This window comes from Nanorana parkeri, unplaced genomic scaffold, assembly GCF_000935625.1.
Source record: "Nanorana parkeri isolate BGI_ZX_2015 unplaced genomic scaffold, ASM93562v1 scaffold1102, whole genome shotgun sequence".
NCBI lineage: Eukaryota > Metazoa > Chordata > Amphibia > Anura > Dicroglossidae > Nanorana > Nanorana parkeri.
Window position 1 is genome coordinate 553,511 of NW_017307370.1, and position 18,300 is coordinate 571,810.

An 18,300-nucleotide genomic window follows, 5' to 3' on the forward strand; every position below is an offset into this window, starting at 1 on the left:
CTGCAGGGTGGTCAAAAGCCACACAGGGTCCTCTTCTACTTTGCATCTTCTCCAGCTGTCCTCAGTGATGTAGAGAGAGGTGCTAATGTAATCTTGTCTTTGTGTCTTTGAGGACCACATCATTGTATGTGAGTGTAGGATGTGGTGGTAATGAGGGTGGGTCCATGACACCCTGCACTCACAGGTTATCCTCCATCTTCTAGATTGAATGATGCTGAATGTCAATCACCCTGGAAGCCTGAGTATATCTGGTGTCAGAAAGGTATTAATTCAGGGGACAGTGTCAGAGAGGTAGTGAGCACACAGCCAGAGCAGCTTTTTTAAGGGCAAATTCACATCGAAGCATTTGCGCTAAACATGCATCTATCACTTTAATTTGAATGATACCGCAACACACCTCCTAGCGGCCATGTATTGCTGTATTGTGGTACCACGTGTTGCAGTGAAAACAAAGTAGTTCATGCAATGCACACCCACCAAGAGATGTGTGGGGTGACATTCAAATAAATGGCAACACACCTAGGACATGGTACCGCATTTTATGTGCACTTAGTGATAGCGTGCACTAGCGCGTGCTTAGCACAATGCCCTGGTATAGGCCCTGAAAAAACACTGTCTTCAGGGCTGTTATCCCTATCATGGATGTCACTGACATTGAACAAGTATAGAGGACAGGGGTTTAAACTCAACTAACAAAATTCTTGTTGCAGGTTAGTGACTAAATAGTTAGTAAACTGGTCACCAATGACAGCTCTTGTATTTCTATCTTCACAAGGTGATTCTATGAGGGCCCAATCCCATTATTGTGCTGGGTTAGCGCTCACACATTATGTCCTTTAGTGTCTAATCCTGTGTGTTACCATGCCTAGCAATAAGGCAGCCTAATGATATGAATGGGTTGCCTAATCTGCCAATAAACACAAAAAAAGTGCATGTAATATTTTTGCCAGTACACCGCAATGCACGTTAAAGCGTTGCAACGTATGTCCATCAGCAAGTTGTGTTGGTGTGTCATTTAGAATGAATTGAACCACATTGCACCAATGCACACGACATTGCACGACAGTGTGTATGAGCCTTAAGAATGTCCTTCAAACTTAGTACTTTGTAGTGGAACTTTTTTTTATAATTGTATCAGCGCTGTGAATATGATTAAAGTTTGCTGCACACTGCACACTCATCAAAGCAGGTGGAAGCGTTCCCCGGGATTAGTTTCCTGACAAATGGTGGTGTGCATAAGCGTGCATGAGTTTGGTGACTGGGGGAAGCGACAGCAAGGTGTCAGAATTCATGTGTCTGCAACAGCTGGAGAATGTGCAGCACCGGCTCTGTATAGACTATTGTGAAAACCGAAAGGATGAGTGCGAAAGAAAGAATGTCTCGAATTAACAATTGAAGTCTTACAGCTTACATCTTGTACATGTGTAACAAAAGTATGTGCTGGCTCTCTGACAACCAAATAAGTAAACAAAGAAGAAATATGCCAGTTTAAATTCATATGACAATTTGTATGACAGTGTAAACTAAGGAACATGTTTACTAAACAAATGATTGAACCCAGGCACATTCCCCTGAGGATTTTAGGCTATGGTCCTCACTTGCAGTGCCTCAGATATGCAGTGAATTTGTGTGCCAACAAACAAGCGAAATTAAGAGTTTCAGTTCTGTACATCAATCAACAGTGAGGACCTAGGGATGGGCAAATCAGCCTGTGTTCAATTCAGGATGTTTGTCCAACTCATTGTAAATTTCAGAATCATTAATCTGAACACCAAAAAAAAGAGAGTGGGGTGGGGGGGGGGGGGATGAATCTTGAAAATCAGCTCTGGACATTGTATAAGGTTAATAGGCAAGGAATGGTAAAGCAAAGAGCATGGGAAGTTGAGCACTGCTATGATTGCCATGTACAAATGAAAAATGTGAAAGAATATTAATCGGGGAGAAGGCTCTCCTATAGGCCCTATTCACACTCTCCTTCAGGCCCCATTCACACCAAAAAAAAAATAGATGTCAATGCAACAGAATGGAAGTAACAAAAAGTTTGTCCACTCAGGAGATGTTAATTTAATTAAAGATTGGCAAAAAATAATTTTAAAAATGCAACAGAACGCAACGGAAGTCAACGGACCAACAAACCTCTGTTGGCTTACGTTTTCAGTACGATTTTGGTGTGGACGGGCCCTAATGCAACTTCGAGGGCAACATTGGAAGAATGCCAACCCTATCAATTTTATGCATGGTGGATGCCTTAGGCCCCATTCACACTAAGCAATTTATCTCGCGATTTCCGCCGCGATATCGCGCACTTTTGCTGCGCGATATCACGGGAAGTCGCCAGCCAATGCTATTCAATGGAGCTGTCTTAGCTCCATGTCGCTCATCGCTCGTCGCTGTCGCTCCAGCTGGACCCTTTTTTCTATTTTTTAATGGAGCCCGACAGTGAAGGTCGCGCTACCGTCGCTGGATTGTCGCTGGAACGTCGCCCCGAAAGTCGCGCTATCCCGGCCGCACGGATCCGCTGCAAAGGTATGTCGCTTAGTGTGAATGGAGCCTCAAGCTGTATGTGGTATTATGGAACAGTACAATACTCATAGACAGCATCAGCAACACTACATTCTGCCATTAAGTAATTTGCATGTGTAATACATTTTTTACTTCATTAATAGAACTAGGAAAACAAATTTGCTTTTTTAGGTAGATTTGAATACTACATCTGAGTTTTTAACCACCTATAGGAAACTGTAGTAAAAAATAAAGCTTAGGCCCTCAACTTCATACGCATTGGCCAGTGGCACAACAGTTTAATAGTGTAGTTGTGTGCTTCTTTTTTACAGTATCACGCTGTATTATCTTAAAAGTCTAATAAAATGTCAAGACATAGTGCACAAAAGCACAACCCCACATTCCCAGAAACACCAAGCATCCCATATAATTTCCAAAATATTGACTTCAGATATGTATTTGGTAGAAATTAGCTAGCGTCAGGAAAGTACCCAAGCAATTATTTATTTTACTTATTTATTATAGGTATTTATATAGCACTGGCAATTTATGCAGCACCTTACATATTGTACATTCACATCAGTCTCTGCCCTCGCGGAGCTTACAAACTAAGGTCCCTAGCTCATATGCATACATGTCAGGACTGATTTAGAGAGAACAAATTAACCTACCAGCATGACTTTGGAATATATGAGGAAACCAGAATACCCAGAGTAAACCCATGCAAGCAAAGAGAGAACATGCAAACTCCATGCACATGGTGTCCTGATCAGGAATGAAACCAAGGACCCCCAGTGCTGCAAGGTGTAGCAGTGCTGTCCGTAGGCAGTGTATTGAAACAGCGCTGCAGTGTTGGCCTCTGCTGCCAATGTGACCACTGTGGTCTGTAGCTTCTGCTGCAGCGTATCAGCCATGATGAAAGTACCAGTCATTTTGGTATCACATGTATGAGGAGATACATGACTACGCACTATAGAGTACAATGGAAGAAGCACCACAATGATACCGGTCAGCAGAAAAAGGCCCACACTCAATGTCAGGACCAGCTCCTTGAGCACCCAATTTTAAAAAAGCCAAAGTGCACCCCTGCCCCTAATGCCTTCATCCCCGTGAGTCAAAGGAAGCAAGAGGGAGATGGGTGCAAGGAGGAAGAGGGCTAGGGTGCTAGCAGGAAGAGGACAAGGAGTGTTAGGGGATGGCTAAGGAGGAGGCATGTTGTAGTGCTGGCAGTGAGAAGGAGGGTTGTGGTGCTGGAGTTGAGAAGGAGGAGGAAATTTGGGGCAACTTCAGGAGGAATGTCTAACACCTCCTGGATCCAAGATGAGAAACGTCTGCCCACACACATACACACTAGGTTGCCTTGATCACTAGATCACTGGAATTCTAAAGAACAATTCCAAGCAACAAAAGAAAGCAATTCAAGAATAAAAGGCAGAAGGTCCCTTCAATTTACATTATTTGGTTCTTCAGTATAGATTCCTGGCAACCGTAAATCATTATGCCCCGATATCATATTTGTGCTCTGCAGTGCACCAAAAACATGTGTCACTTTGTAAGATGCACTGCGGTGCCATTCAAAATGAATGGCGCTCCCAATGAATCTTGTTGCACCATGTGCTTTCAGGTGCATATAAATTGCACCAATAAGCATGGTAAAGTAGGGAGTTCTTTGGTGGGATTGGCGTGCGTTTGGCAGCCCATTTAAATTATTGGCCTGCCCTTTATGTGATGTACAAAAACACACATACACCTGAACAAGTGTGACAAGAGGCTTAGGGTTTATGCTGATGCATTGCATTTTAGTAGCAAACACAGCAGTTTACAAGTAAATGAAGTGAGCCCTTACTGTGTTTTCTATGTATGTATCTCATCTGCAATATAGTATACCAACTATGAAACAGTAGCATTTCACAGATGAGGCTATCCTTGATCCATATGCTCTTAAAAGAATTGCTTTGTCTCTATCTGTAGGATATGGTTTATTCACTGGGTCCCTGAACTCTTCAATAATTCACTTTGAATTGCTTGCATCCCTGTTCTAAAAGAACAGAGATTACCTGGTGCCGGTCTAAGCTGTCTTACTTCAAGTTTCCACTGAAACTCAACCCCATTCTATAACAATTCCTGTCTTCATTACCTTCTAGTACAAGTCTTTTTTTCTTTCTTTCTTTTCTTTTCTCATTGTAATCTTATGCCTCCAACCATTGTCAGTGTCTCAAACCACTCCATTATCTTCCCATATTACTCTGCTGCTTATTACCAGTGTTAACCACAGCATATAGGCCAGAGCAATTCAATCTGAGAAACACGTAACCCTATGGTTCAAAGCTGAACTCCATGCAAACAGTTAAATAAGCACTTGAAATACACATTTGAGAACTATTTTACTTGCCAAATGATTTGAAATACTTTTGTTGTGATCCAAACAACTCTGTCAGAAAGCACAGCCAGGCCTTGCACATATTTGCAGGTTACACTGCAGATAAGCAGTATTTAAAGACCTGCCCCACTCTGTGATTAGACAGTATGATGGTGATGTGGTCACAGGGTGCTGACACTCTCCCAACATCAGTATGGCTGTTTACAGGAGGCTAATATCAATTCAGGTTTAAGGCCCTAGTCCTATTTGTTTGTAACAAAACATTTAATGAGTTTTTTTTAATGAAAGTATTACTGGATTAAATTATATATTTGTATGTTCTACCTGAGGTTCAGCTTTAAAGAACAACTATGGGCATTTAAAAAATGAACCCTTGCAGTGGGGCTAACCCCACCATGCAAGGCTTAAGTGCTTGTTTTGGTCTAGGGTCTAAAAAAAACAAAAAAAATGAAATACAGAAGATAACAATGGGGTAGCTCCACTGCAAGTGTTAATGTTGTGTACAAAAGCGTTAACTATTATTGATCACAGAGTCACTTGCAGTCGATCAATATTAGGCAGCCTATGGGAGTAATTACACAGTAACAGATACCCTAAATGAATCAAGCAAGAACATACAATGTCAGTTATTGCTACCCATTTGTAGCAATGTCCTTAACGTGTTATTAAACCCTTCATTTAAAAAATGACATACAGACACATACATCTGCGCTTACTATGTTTGCTGTTTGCTTTCTGTTTTCTGACTGCAATTTCCTTTTTAAAATCTTTCTATTCTCTGATTCTATTTTCAGGGGGGCTCCATTTCTTTGCACAGTCCCCTGGAGCTCCCACCCAGCATTACAATGAATGGTGCCTGTTACCGCAACACAACATTGTGAATCCGGCATAATATACTGAACACCTTTTGTACTGATGCACCTGGAATGAGTTTAGCTGATCTAAACTGAAGGTTCAATCGGGCTTTACCTGCTCTGTTTCCACATACATCAATGTTTCAACAATACCGAAAAAGCTTGGAGCAATGAAGAATTAGAGTAAAACAACGGGAAGCAACTCAGAAACTGATCACTAGCAATTCAGAAGTAAGTCACAGTAACACAAAATCATTATTGTGTGAATATGAAGCCTGTATATCTGAACTCAGCCAATTATTACGGTAGACCAGGAATTCATGGCTAACCAAATAATTACGGGCTCCCTATAGTATGAGCTACAGAGCACCACAAATCAGAGATAAGCGGAGATAAACTTTGTTGGAGCAAGGTATAATCATCAATGATTAATCACTGTTATATGCTGCTGTGTTACATGGTTCAATCATTTAGCAATTAATTGCTGGACTTCTATGATGAATCATGGGCAAATTAAGTAGTTGAACTGCTATTCTATTATTTTAACCTTTGTGAATCAGGCCTTAGTTTACAGCAGGGCTTGAAAGTGATCCTTTAGGAGAAGTTTGTATAATTTAGTTTTATTTCTCTTAGCTGTCATTCCCTTATGACACACACACACACATATATATATATATAAATATATACACAATTTATATGAAGCTCCTATATAGTATAATACTACACAATTAAGGCTCTCCTGTCTGCTCCCCTCTATTTTGTTTTGTATATTTTCTGCTTGACGTGTATTTTCTCATCCGCCAAGAATAGCAGTCCTCAAAAGAATCACTCTGTACTTCCGAGAGATAAAAAAAGATACAGATAAGGATACTTAACATGGGTGAATGTGTATGTATGTATGCATAGATGTACTTTACTAAATATACAGACATATAGACATACACTTTTAAGAAATGTTATACTAGTGATATCATGACAAGCCTTGCTTATCTGGTTGTGGCATTCACTGAAAGTAAAGTCTGTTATTTGCATTTAATGAATAGTATTAATATGGAACACTATTTGCTATTGCCCTGAGGACAAGAGTTAAATGACCAATTTCTCCATCTTCAATGAGCCTTGCTATTATTACTACCACTTTGAGGTGCCCAGATTGGGAATAAGCACAGACTTTTGACATGTACTAACAACGGGTAATGTTCTCACTTTAAAAACTAAGCAGAAAGGAGAAATAAAAACCCTGTCATGCATTTGCATAAACATTTGATTACATTTCCATTTAGGATAAAATGTTCATCCAAGTTGCAAATAATGTTATATACTTTGGTTTAACCTCGCAGAATCAGACATCCCATAATTGTCATTCTGATGTAAGGCCTTGTACTCATGAAACTTACGACATTGTGCTAGGTGTGGGTATACTTTGCAACTCCCTCCTTATTGACCTACCTCTACATAGGCTAACCCCTGTCAGTCTAACAGTCTAACATGAATGCTGCTGCCAGACTCATCCACCTTACCAACCCGCTCAGTGTCTGCAACCCCCCTCTGCCAAACCATCCACAGGCTTCCAATCACCCAGAGAATAAAATTCAAAATATGAATCACTTACAATGTGATCTACAACTCTGCCTCCAGCTACATCTCCAATCTCACCTCAAAATATCACCCAAACCATCCTCTCTGCTCTTCCCACAACCTCCTGTTCTGTGCTACCTCGTCACCTCCTCCCATGCTCGCTTCCAGGACTTCTCTAGAGTCTCTCCCATCCTCTGGAACCCCCTACCACAACCTGACCAGCTATCTTCCACTCTGACTGCCTTTAGGTGATCCCTGAAAACCTTCAAGAAAGCCTATCCTCTACCTAAATTAACTGTTACTTTCTCAAACAAATCATACCCAGAAACCAACTTTTGTATCACTTGCCCTCCTTTTTGGATTGTAAGCTCTCACAAGCAGGGCCCTCCTAACCCTTATATCTTGAATTGTATTGTAACAGTACTGTATTCCTTTATATTGTATAGCATTGCACCAGCTGTTGGCGCTATATAAATCCTGTATAATAATGTAATAAGATCTTATTTAGGGAAACTTTTACACAAACCAACTTCATGTGCTTAAAGCAGGCACAGTCAGACTACTCCTGAAACGGTGAGCTCTTTGGTGGGTCATAAGCAAGCAGAATTTTTACCGACAATATGGCTGCTCCTTTTCTTTACTTGTTCACTTGAGAATCTGCCATGATCATCTTACCATCTTGGCCTTTATGTGTGAGTGAGTCACCCTCCCAGTAAAAATCTTCTTTGTTCTGAAAGACCATGACTGACCAATGTACCTATAGTTTCCAACCTGCTGGAAAATATATGTGTACAATAAATCCAGCTTCTGTTGTCTTCAGTGCATTCATTATCATGATCTAATTAACATCTGCATGTCAATAGTCTCAAATGATATACAAAACAGCCACATTGCTTACTCTAATCAGGACCTGTGTGGAAATTCTTAGTGATGTACAAGTAAATCTCAATGTTGCAGAGCAATGTTACTCTCATTCAGTAAGTATAACCTGAGTGCACGTTTGGAACGATCAGGTGACAATACTTTTAGGTGAGAAAGATACAGATAAGAAGCATGTGAGAATTACTATCAGGCTTTCAAGTAGGGCAATTAAGAAAGACCTAAAATACACAGCTGTTGTGTGGTCCTCCCAGTGTCAGATGTATGTTCACCTTGCACTTGGCTACAGTTTTTTTAATAATATTGTTTTTACTAGGGCTGTTGAGGTACAAAGTATAGTGCTAGGTACAAGTACATGCACAGATACTTTTCCAGCTCCAAGACCAGACTAAAGGAAGACTCAAAAGTTAGGAGGCAGCTGTCATTTTAAAGGTGCATTGGCTATGGGGCTCCTTATATTTGTGCATCTCTGTTTTAATGTATTATTTGTTTAATATGTATATAAAAGGGATGCACTAATACCATTTTTTCCAGACCAAGTAAAAGTACCGATACTTGTCCAAGTACTCACCAATACCAATTTCTGAAACTTTTTTGTTTAGTGCCATGTGACAGTTTTTCTAAAACAATACAGACTAATGATTTCAAGATAGTGGTGGAGCACCACAGCTCAGTCGCAGCTGCAACCCTGGCAGTTCTTGTGAAAATGCCAAGTATCGGCATTGGTATCTGAACATCCCTAGTTTTGACTAATTTTCCTTTAGTCATGTATATAGTAATTGAAAATGTATATAACAAAAACAAATATTCACACATAATAAGCCATATAACTAAAATGCTGTGGGGTTTTTTTGTTCCGGTCAATAATATCCACCTATGGTATGTATTTATACTAAAGTACATCTAAACTCTAACATGTTGACATTTACTTTGCTAATGTACTGTGAATCAACTACGATTTATTTTTAATTAAATACTGTTGTCAATTTTTTATTTTTTTTGCATCTCAGTGCTGCTGATCTCATCCAGCCTCCCAGTTCCTGTCTACATGGACTTGCTTCAGTGTTGCCTGAACATCACTGCCTGAACTGACGCCCACGGTGGACCATGCATGCTCAATGTGTGTCAGCACAGCCACTTGTAGCCTCCACCAGGGGCGCTCAGGACAAATTAAAGCACAGGTACTGTCACAGTTCAGCTGCAGACTTGCAGCTGAGCTGTTACTTGTAGTTCTTCAAGTATATACATACCTCTTACCCCTGGTTCTGCAGGCATGTAGGGCTGTGCTGGTGCTTGTAGTACTTCAGACATGTGCTCTGAACCTGACTCACTCTTTCCCCTGTCTGAAAGCTTTAGGCGTCGGCCGACCTCTCCTGCTGTTTCTTATGCAGCTTCTTGGCCAATCAGTGCAGTCTGCTTGTAGCCAATCCTGTGGATCCTCCCTCTTCCTGTCTCTATTTATACTCAGGGCAGCGAATGGCACTCTGCCCGAGCAACGCTTTCCCAAGCTAGTTGCCGAGTCCCCCCATTTGTGATTTACCCTGAATTCCTGGAAGTTTTCCTGTGTACCAAACTTTTGGCTTGTCCTTGGAAATCCCTGTCTACTGGTTGTCCCTAAACTTTGATTTGTACCCTGTACCTGTTAGGTGAGTTGGGTGGACCTAGGGATTGTGACCTGGGGTCAGCACGCAGCCAAGCCCATCTCCACCATCAGGAGCTCTGGTGAATACCGGCTGGCTCTTGGATTCCACATCCTGGGGGACCCCATGCCACCTACATAGCATCCAATGCCACCTACTCCGCATTGCAGCACCCTGCCTTGTATTTGAACTTCCAGCTTTAGCTGACTTCCACTACCTCATTCAGTTCCCCTGCTCTGTTCCCCTGCTTGTACTCCAGCTCTGAGAGTCGTCAGCCTACACTGCTTGGACCCTTTTCTCTGAGTGTCACTGCCAGTGTAGTGGAAAGGGTCCACATACCTGACTCCAGTTCATACCTGTGAGTCCCAATCCATGCCAGGTACACAGTTGGTAAAGAGTTGTCCCCTCATAACAGGAAGTGCCTGAACAAGGACCCTCATGGCATGATCACCACGTATTCCTTTAATGAAAGTTTCATATTTTAAAAAAAAAAGAACTTTTGAAATTGAATTAATATGTAAAGCTTATATAAAGTAAGTGGGTAAAGATCTTCTTTACTATACATACAGATGCTGAAGAAAAATTCAGAGTTAGGACTTACCGGTAACTCTATTTCCATTAGTCTTCCAGGACAGCATCACGAGAGATGGAATCTCCTCCCCCACACACAGGAAACACGTCACTTAATCTGCTTAAAAGACCCTCCTCTCCTCCACTCCCTCAGTCATCACGAGAAATTGCATCTGTACATAGAGATCATACATATGTTGATTTCTGGAGGAAGCTATTAGGAAAGATGTTGACTAACTGAAGGAAGCAGGACAGATCACCCTAATGTCTTACCTGCTTCCATGTGTTGATTAGACCAGTAATGGAAGATTTGGGGAAGAGGTGAAGGTAATATACACTCTGAGAGAAGATTCTCACCTCATCCCATTGCAGGAAAGGACTTGCTGAAATTAACAAGCACCTTTGTGCACATATGGGTCAAAAGGACTCCAGGCTCTGGATGAGAAGTGTGAATTGTGACTCTGTATAGATGGTGTTAGAGGGATGTGACTCTCCCTGGGTATGTGATTTCCACACCTTTCCCATTCAAGGATACCTTTCTTTGTTTTGAAAAGGAGCGTATAAAATAAGTCTGTTTTGACCTAAGTGCTGTACATGCCTACTCATACCATAGGATATTCATCAAAGTCAAATATTTGCCTACTGAGGCTTGCAATCAGTAATACAGACAGCAATACTCGAGCAGGTCATTAATTCGTCTCAATTCGAGCACTCATATACTATTTACACCCAGGACTTATCTTTTGCATGTCTACAACAATCAGAACATTATTGAAATGCTTAATTTGAGCCTTCCTGGGAATTAGTTGTTAAGGGTCTCCTTAGGGCATGCATACATGACCTTGGGGAGCACAATGCACCCTGGTCTTGTTTAACAGTTTCAGCTCCAGCACCTAGTTAGGAGTGTGGGTACACTGAGGGAGAGTAAATTAATGAAAGTAACTCTGCAGTATCAAGCAAAGAAGATGCTACAGGAATTGTTCACATTACCACTGCCCCATTCTTAGCTTAGCACTTACATGTCAATACATTAGGGAAGCACTAAGTGCCTCCATAGACATTTCAAGGTGACATTATAGAGAGGCTGGGTGTACATGCATATACAACCTCCGTCAGGCACATATGTCCGGTAGTGCATCCCTAAACATTAACATTTGAGCCAAATGTTTAGCCTATACAGAGGGGACAGAGAAAGCAAATTTAGACACCTCATATAACTGGCTTGCTGGGGGGGAACAACAGTTATCAAAAAACTTCCTTCAAGTGACACTATACTCAGGAGTAAAATCTCAAAAATGCATTGAGGTACCCTAACTATTAACAAAAGTGTATCTTATTTGTGTATCACTCGGCTGTAGATCCTCAAATCATCTCTGAATTGGTGCTGATACTGTCCTTCCTTCTGGAGGGTGATTACTTCCCACTTGTGTGTGTGTTGTAAAGTAGCCACCGCTCCAAGGTCGCTCCTGTGATGGACTACAATCTCACGTTTAGTTTACTATTTTGTATTGAGATTGTAGTCCATCACAGGAGCAAGCTTGGAGCTGTGGCTACTGTACAACACACACAGGGACCATGGGGAACAAAAGTAGCCACCCTCCAGAAGGAAGGACAGTGTCAGCACAAATTCAGAGATGATTTGAGGATCTACAGCCAAGAAATACACAAAAAATGTCCAGTATTGTTAATGGTTAAGTGACTGGAATGCATTTTGAAGAATTAACTCCTGCGTTTAGTGTCACATTTGGCTACATGAATAAGACAGGATGAGGCTGATAGGTTGCTACCATGAGTGATACACACACAAGATACATTTTTGTTAATAGTTAAGGTACCTGAATGCATTTTTAAAATTTTACTCCAGAGTTTAGTGCCACTTTAAGTATCTGAAAGCTATTTCTCCTGTTCAGTCAGTGGTTTTTGTGGGTATCTCATTGTCATAGGTTTAAAACAGCAAATACACACTTATTATAAAATAATTATTGTTAATGGGGAATGAATTACCAGAATCAGCAATTTGCTTACTCTTTGTCTAAAGATTTGCATATTGAACTGTCTGATTTGTGGAAAATCACTGAATTCAGGAGTTGAGGCAATTGTGCTTTATGCTTATATTAATTTTGGTCATTTTAGGGTATAGTATGAGAGTCATTCTTGCACTCTGTGACGATTACCATTTACTGTACATTTAGCACCAGTGTCAGTAATGGAGAGGAGCCAATTGATATTCTGAACCTATATCAATTATTATCTTATTCCAGATTTGCATGATAAGCATAGTCTCCACATGCCCATTGCACATATCTAGATTTGGATCATGGCTAACACATGCAAATTGTGATGAGCTGAAGGTTTCATAAACATAGGCTTTAAAAGTGGTCATTCAATGTGAATGCCTGCTGAGTGCCGGAGCCAGATTTAGTCCAAACAAGGCCCCAGGCAAACTACCTTCCTTTCATATACGGAAAGCTCTTCCACCTTTTATATACAGGTGGTTCCCTTACATGCTAATAGATTGCAAACTCTCTCTCTGTCTCTATATCAGTCTTTTATACCCCAGAAGAATGAAGGTCGTATGCCTTTTATGTAAAACTCTTACGTCCTTAAAAACTGTAAACACCTTTTTTTTTTTTTTTTTTTAAAGAGTAGAGAAAAAGTTTGAATCACTGTCAAAATTATACTGCTGGCTGGGCCCCCCACCGGGGCGATTTCTCCTTAATTGCTGTCCTTGTGACAAGAGGTCAGAGGGACAGAAAGTAATAGTGAATCTCTCCTGCGAGGTCAGAGACAGCAACAAAAGTTCTTTTAAAGTAGAAAAGGTAAATGTTAAAAGCTTTGTGAGATTTTATTGCAGTTTGGACTTTCTGCCCTGGTGATCCCTTTCCCCTAATTTCTTCTACTGGTGTCTCAGGGATAAAAGATGAGGGAATGTCTGCTCAGTGGAGTCACAGGCAGCAATAGTAGTCTGACATAGGTTCTAACCATTCTCCACATCTAAAACATAAAAAGAAGACGTTTTAGCTAAAGATGGACTTTGTATATGTTTACACTTTCACAACCTTTACCCATATCTTTAAAATAACAACAAACACACCTTTATAAATGTTTAGTAATGACAATCTACAAACACATACTTCTAGATAATTGCAGGCTTTGTATTCTTTGCATACCTTATTTTCTCGTTTCTTCCCCAGTCTTCTGGCAGTGGCCATGTTAACTAAAAGCAAATTACTAGCTCTCCATTTACTTCCTTGAACTCTGGCACATGTGACTAGACATGTGACTAGGATATGTGACCATGCACATCATCTCAGAGGGGGAAAATGCCTTATCCTGAGATCTCATGAAATTACAGATGAGATTTCCCAGCAATGCTCTGCTGATGTAATCTTTCCAAGATGCAACACTTTGGCACTTACATCTGTGCCAGAAGTGGACCAGGAAGTAGATGAACTCTATTTGTATCTAAATGAAAGTTTGTTTAACTAATGTAAGACGATTTTAAATCAGCATGCAGAGCTGCATTCTGATGTGATTTTTTTAGTAAAAGGGGGTAAACGTCCTCTTTAATAGTAATCATTCTGTATAAATCATACCAAATCTTCTTGAAAGGCACTTATCACTAAAAGTAATAAAAGACTGGTTTACTGATTATCACCGCTTATTTATAGCCATGTGCCGCTCTGATCATTTGTGGTAGTTTTAAAGAACATTCACCCCTCCTGCTTTTGCTGGATTGAGTTCCATCTACCATCTACCACAATTTCTTCAACAGGAAATCCAAGTCTCAGTAGCATTTGCCATATTTATAATACAGTTCATGTTACAGTCACCAGTCCTGATCTGTTTCTTGTCATTCACCATTGACAGGTTTTATCAATGATCATCAATAATTCCTAGGAAATACCTCAAGGGGAGGGGGGCACAGGAGGGAGCACTGCCTGCTGTCAGGATGGCTGAGCGGTAAGGAGGAGAGAAGCCGCAGCTTTCAGGACGGCCGAGCAACGCTGTCATCCTGTCAGTTTCAGGATGACATCCGCTCTGTGCGTGGCCGAGCGGAGGATCGGTAAATACCAGTGATATTTACCGATCCTCCGTGATATTTACTGATCCTCTGTGTGTGCAGAACAAACACAGAAGTGATCATCTGATCACTCCAGTGTTTGTAAATAACTGGGGAAACATAGTACTATGTGTCCCTAGGTATGAATGAACAGGATGTGATTTACATCACTTCCTGTTCATTCATGAATTTCTGAATGGGGAGTAGCACTCTGTACAGAGGCTTTCCCCATTCATAAGCTGGTGATATTAAATATTTTACTATCATCAGTTTCTAAATGAATGGGAAGCCTCTGTACTGAGTGCTCTCCATTTATTTAGAACTGAGGATGCTGAAAAAGAGATTGAGGACTCGGTGTCCTCAATTTCTTTTTCTATTTTAAAAGGTAAATGTCAGGGCTCTGTTTAGACCCCCAATGCTTGCCCAAAGCCCCCCCCCCCCCCGGCAAAAAAAAATAAATAATACAAATAAACATTAATAAAAAATGTAAAAAATTATTTTAAAAAAAGTGAAAATATATCTAGGTATACACCAAGATGGTAGCACCTATATCAGTGTGTGACATCACCTGATGCCACGCACGCATGGAGTCATGTGACGTCATGCTACCCGCCTCCAAGATGGTGGCATGCATTCGCAGAACGCACCGGCGGCCAACATGGCTGCCGCACATTCTCAAACAAATTATTATATGCCTGAATACATTTTTCGTATATTCGGATATATGAGTAATTCATTAATTTTACATGTAGTCTGGGTTTTTAATTTTTACTTTTCTAAATGCACTACTTGAAAAAGGGTCGGCATGACAACCTGACACTTTATTTTTATAGGCTCCATTTTAGTTTGACATTTATTGTTTACCACTTGTTTGCCTTCTATTCTTTTATTCGATAAGAATACTTATACTGTGCCGACAAGTTTAATACCTTTGAATAAAAGTTTTATTTTATCATACTTTTTAATATTTTTTTTGGTGCTTAACAAAATGGGAGTCTTTAAATGGTGCGGATATTGGAAAAAATGGGTCTGGTTACTGAGGGGTGTGGTCACTGAGGGGCGCTGTAAAGCTTTCTCTGCCAGTGCCCCCCAACAGTCACCAGTATAGATCTTATTGGCTAAATAAGTCACTAGTATAGGTCTCAGTGTCCCCAGCTGACATCAATATAGCTCACAGTGTCACCAGTATAGTTGGCAGTGTCCCCAATAGTCACCAGCATATCTTTCAGTGTCCAGGCAGTCACCAGTGCAGAGCCCAGGCGGCTCTGCAGTGTGTCCAGCACAGATCTGGCTCTTGTACAATCACAGTAAAGTTGCGGACAGCAGTGATAAAGGAAGCACTGACACTCACCCAGGAGTAGAGCTCATACACCGACAGAGCCCAGACACAGCAGAGATCTACATATGAGCAGGAACACCAGGAGCCTGAGGTTGCCCCTTCCGTCTGACATTGTGACATCTTGTGTTTGGGTTTCAGCTGGCCTTGTAGTTGTAATAGCCAGCCCTGCCTGATGTCAATGGTTGTTAGGATGCCAGCGGTCCTAGCAACCAATGATTGAAGTGGAGGGGGCCTGTGCTGGGTCATAGCTGGCAGTGGATGAACTCTCCTCTGAGGCCGGTGTATCCACTGTCAGGCAGCCATAACCCAGTGCAGATCGGCAACAGCGGTCCAGACAGAACCGCCACTTAGTGACGCCCTGTCTACTGCATGTCCATGTGTTTTAGAAACCATAAGAATACAGTCCTAAATAATACAAAATGCAATATAGAATGTCAATGATATTTATTGTACACTAAAAGTTTCTGCAATACATACAGAAGCATGTGTCAAGATAGTTTAAAGCTCAACTCCAGACAAAACATTTTGGGATAGGCTCGTGAAAGGTCTATACTTTTGTTTTTACTATTTTCTGTTATCACCTAATTTCCTGCCCTTGTGACAGCTGGACAAGAGAGCAGTTGTCACTAGGATAAGAAGACGCAGACAGTTAGCGTCCTCACACTCCCCTGCATCCTGATCTACCCACATCTCCTATGTCATTTTCAGCTTTCTGAAGGTCAGGGCTAAGCAATCTCCCCTAAGTGACAACATACAAAACTGCCTGCTTAGACACCAAGTGGTAAAGTGGCCCCATGACTAAAATGATTTTTTTTCTCCAGGGGCTGAAGCAATGGATCAGAGCTGAACTTGATTCAGTTAGGCTGGGCACACACCTTACAACCACTTTTGTCTTGCGATGGTTGTAAGGTACTTAAAAAAACATACGATCTGCCTATCTTGCAAAGGCAGATCGTACTTGCGATGATCGCAAGCCACGTCCCCTGAGGGGCGGGCTTCCGATGACCGCAGTGCCGAACGGGCAGTGTGTGCTTGCGCACACCGGCCCGTCCGTCTTTTATCTTGCGAAAAAGGTTTTGAAGCATGTTCGTAAGTTTAAAGTCGTGCGACCTTACAGCAGTAGAGGTCGCACGGCTTCCACACACCTTACGATAATCGTACGATCACGGGATTTCCCGCGATTATCGTACGATTATCGTAAGGTGTGTGGGGACCTTTACATCTGACCTGTACTGTTACATGCAATTAGCCAATCAACATGATTGTTAACTGATCAGATGTCTAAAGCATTCAACTGCAAAACAAATAGTACATTTGCCTGCTTCAGTCCAATCACTTTCTATGTAAAACGTTTAATGGAAAAAGTACAAAGTTTATTAATTGTTGTATCCATATCCCAATGCCATTGGATTGAAAACAATCTGAATGCCCCATGCTCTTCTGGGGGGTCAGTTTCAAGTAGGGATGCATCGATATTGATACTAGTATAGGTATCGGTGCCGAGTAATTGGGCGAGTACTCGTACTTGCCCAAATGCTCCGATACGTACCCCCTATACCGGAACTTCTGTTCAGAGGGAGATTTCCTCTGACCGGCAGTGCCGTGGGGGAACATGGAGCCGGCTTCCCTGATTTGCCTGGAAGCCGACTCCATGCTTTTTGGCAGGCTCTGTGCTAAATGGCCGGGAAGCTGGCTTACCAGCCAATCAGCATGGAACCAGCCAAACAGCATAGAGCTGGCTTCTCGAGCAATCAAGAAGCCAGGCGGGGGGTAATGACACGTCTAGCTTTCTGATTGTCCGGGAAGCTGGCTCCATGCTAGCGGAAGTATCGGTGAGTACCGAAGGATAAATATCGGTACCGGTACTCGATACCGAAAAAAACGTTTTCGGTGCATCCCTAGTTTCAAGCATTCACTACTTTTTCAGTAAAACAATAATATCTTTTGTTAATCTTGAATTTTTTTTCTGGATGAGGACATGCCCTACATTTCTTGAGCTCGGGCTCATGTTGAAAATACTATGCTCCTCAACAAAATTTACACCTTTAACTCTTTTGCTGCCAGAGCCATCTTTGCGTTTTTTGCACACACAATAATCCTGCAAAGACTCCCCTGAGCCTTTCACAGATCCTGCACAGCCCCCCTGAGACCCTGCAGTCTCAGGGGGCTGTGCAGGATCTGTGGTGGGCTCTGCCCACCATAGACCTCGCAGAGCTCACCACAGATCCTGCAAAGCCCCCTTGGGACCCTGCAAAGCCCCCCGCAGATCCTGCAGAGCCCCCCTGAGACCCTGCAGGATCTCAGGACCGTGTCTTAGATCTGCCGCCCGAGGCAAATGCCTTGTTTGCCTCGCGGCAGATACGCCCCTGCGTATAGCATACACTATCACATAAAACTGCATCCTGGGTGCACTGGTGCCTTGCCATTCATTTCAATGGCACCCCCAACTCACCTCCTGGTGTGTGTTGCAGTGAAAAAAAGTAGTGCATGCATTA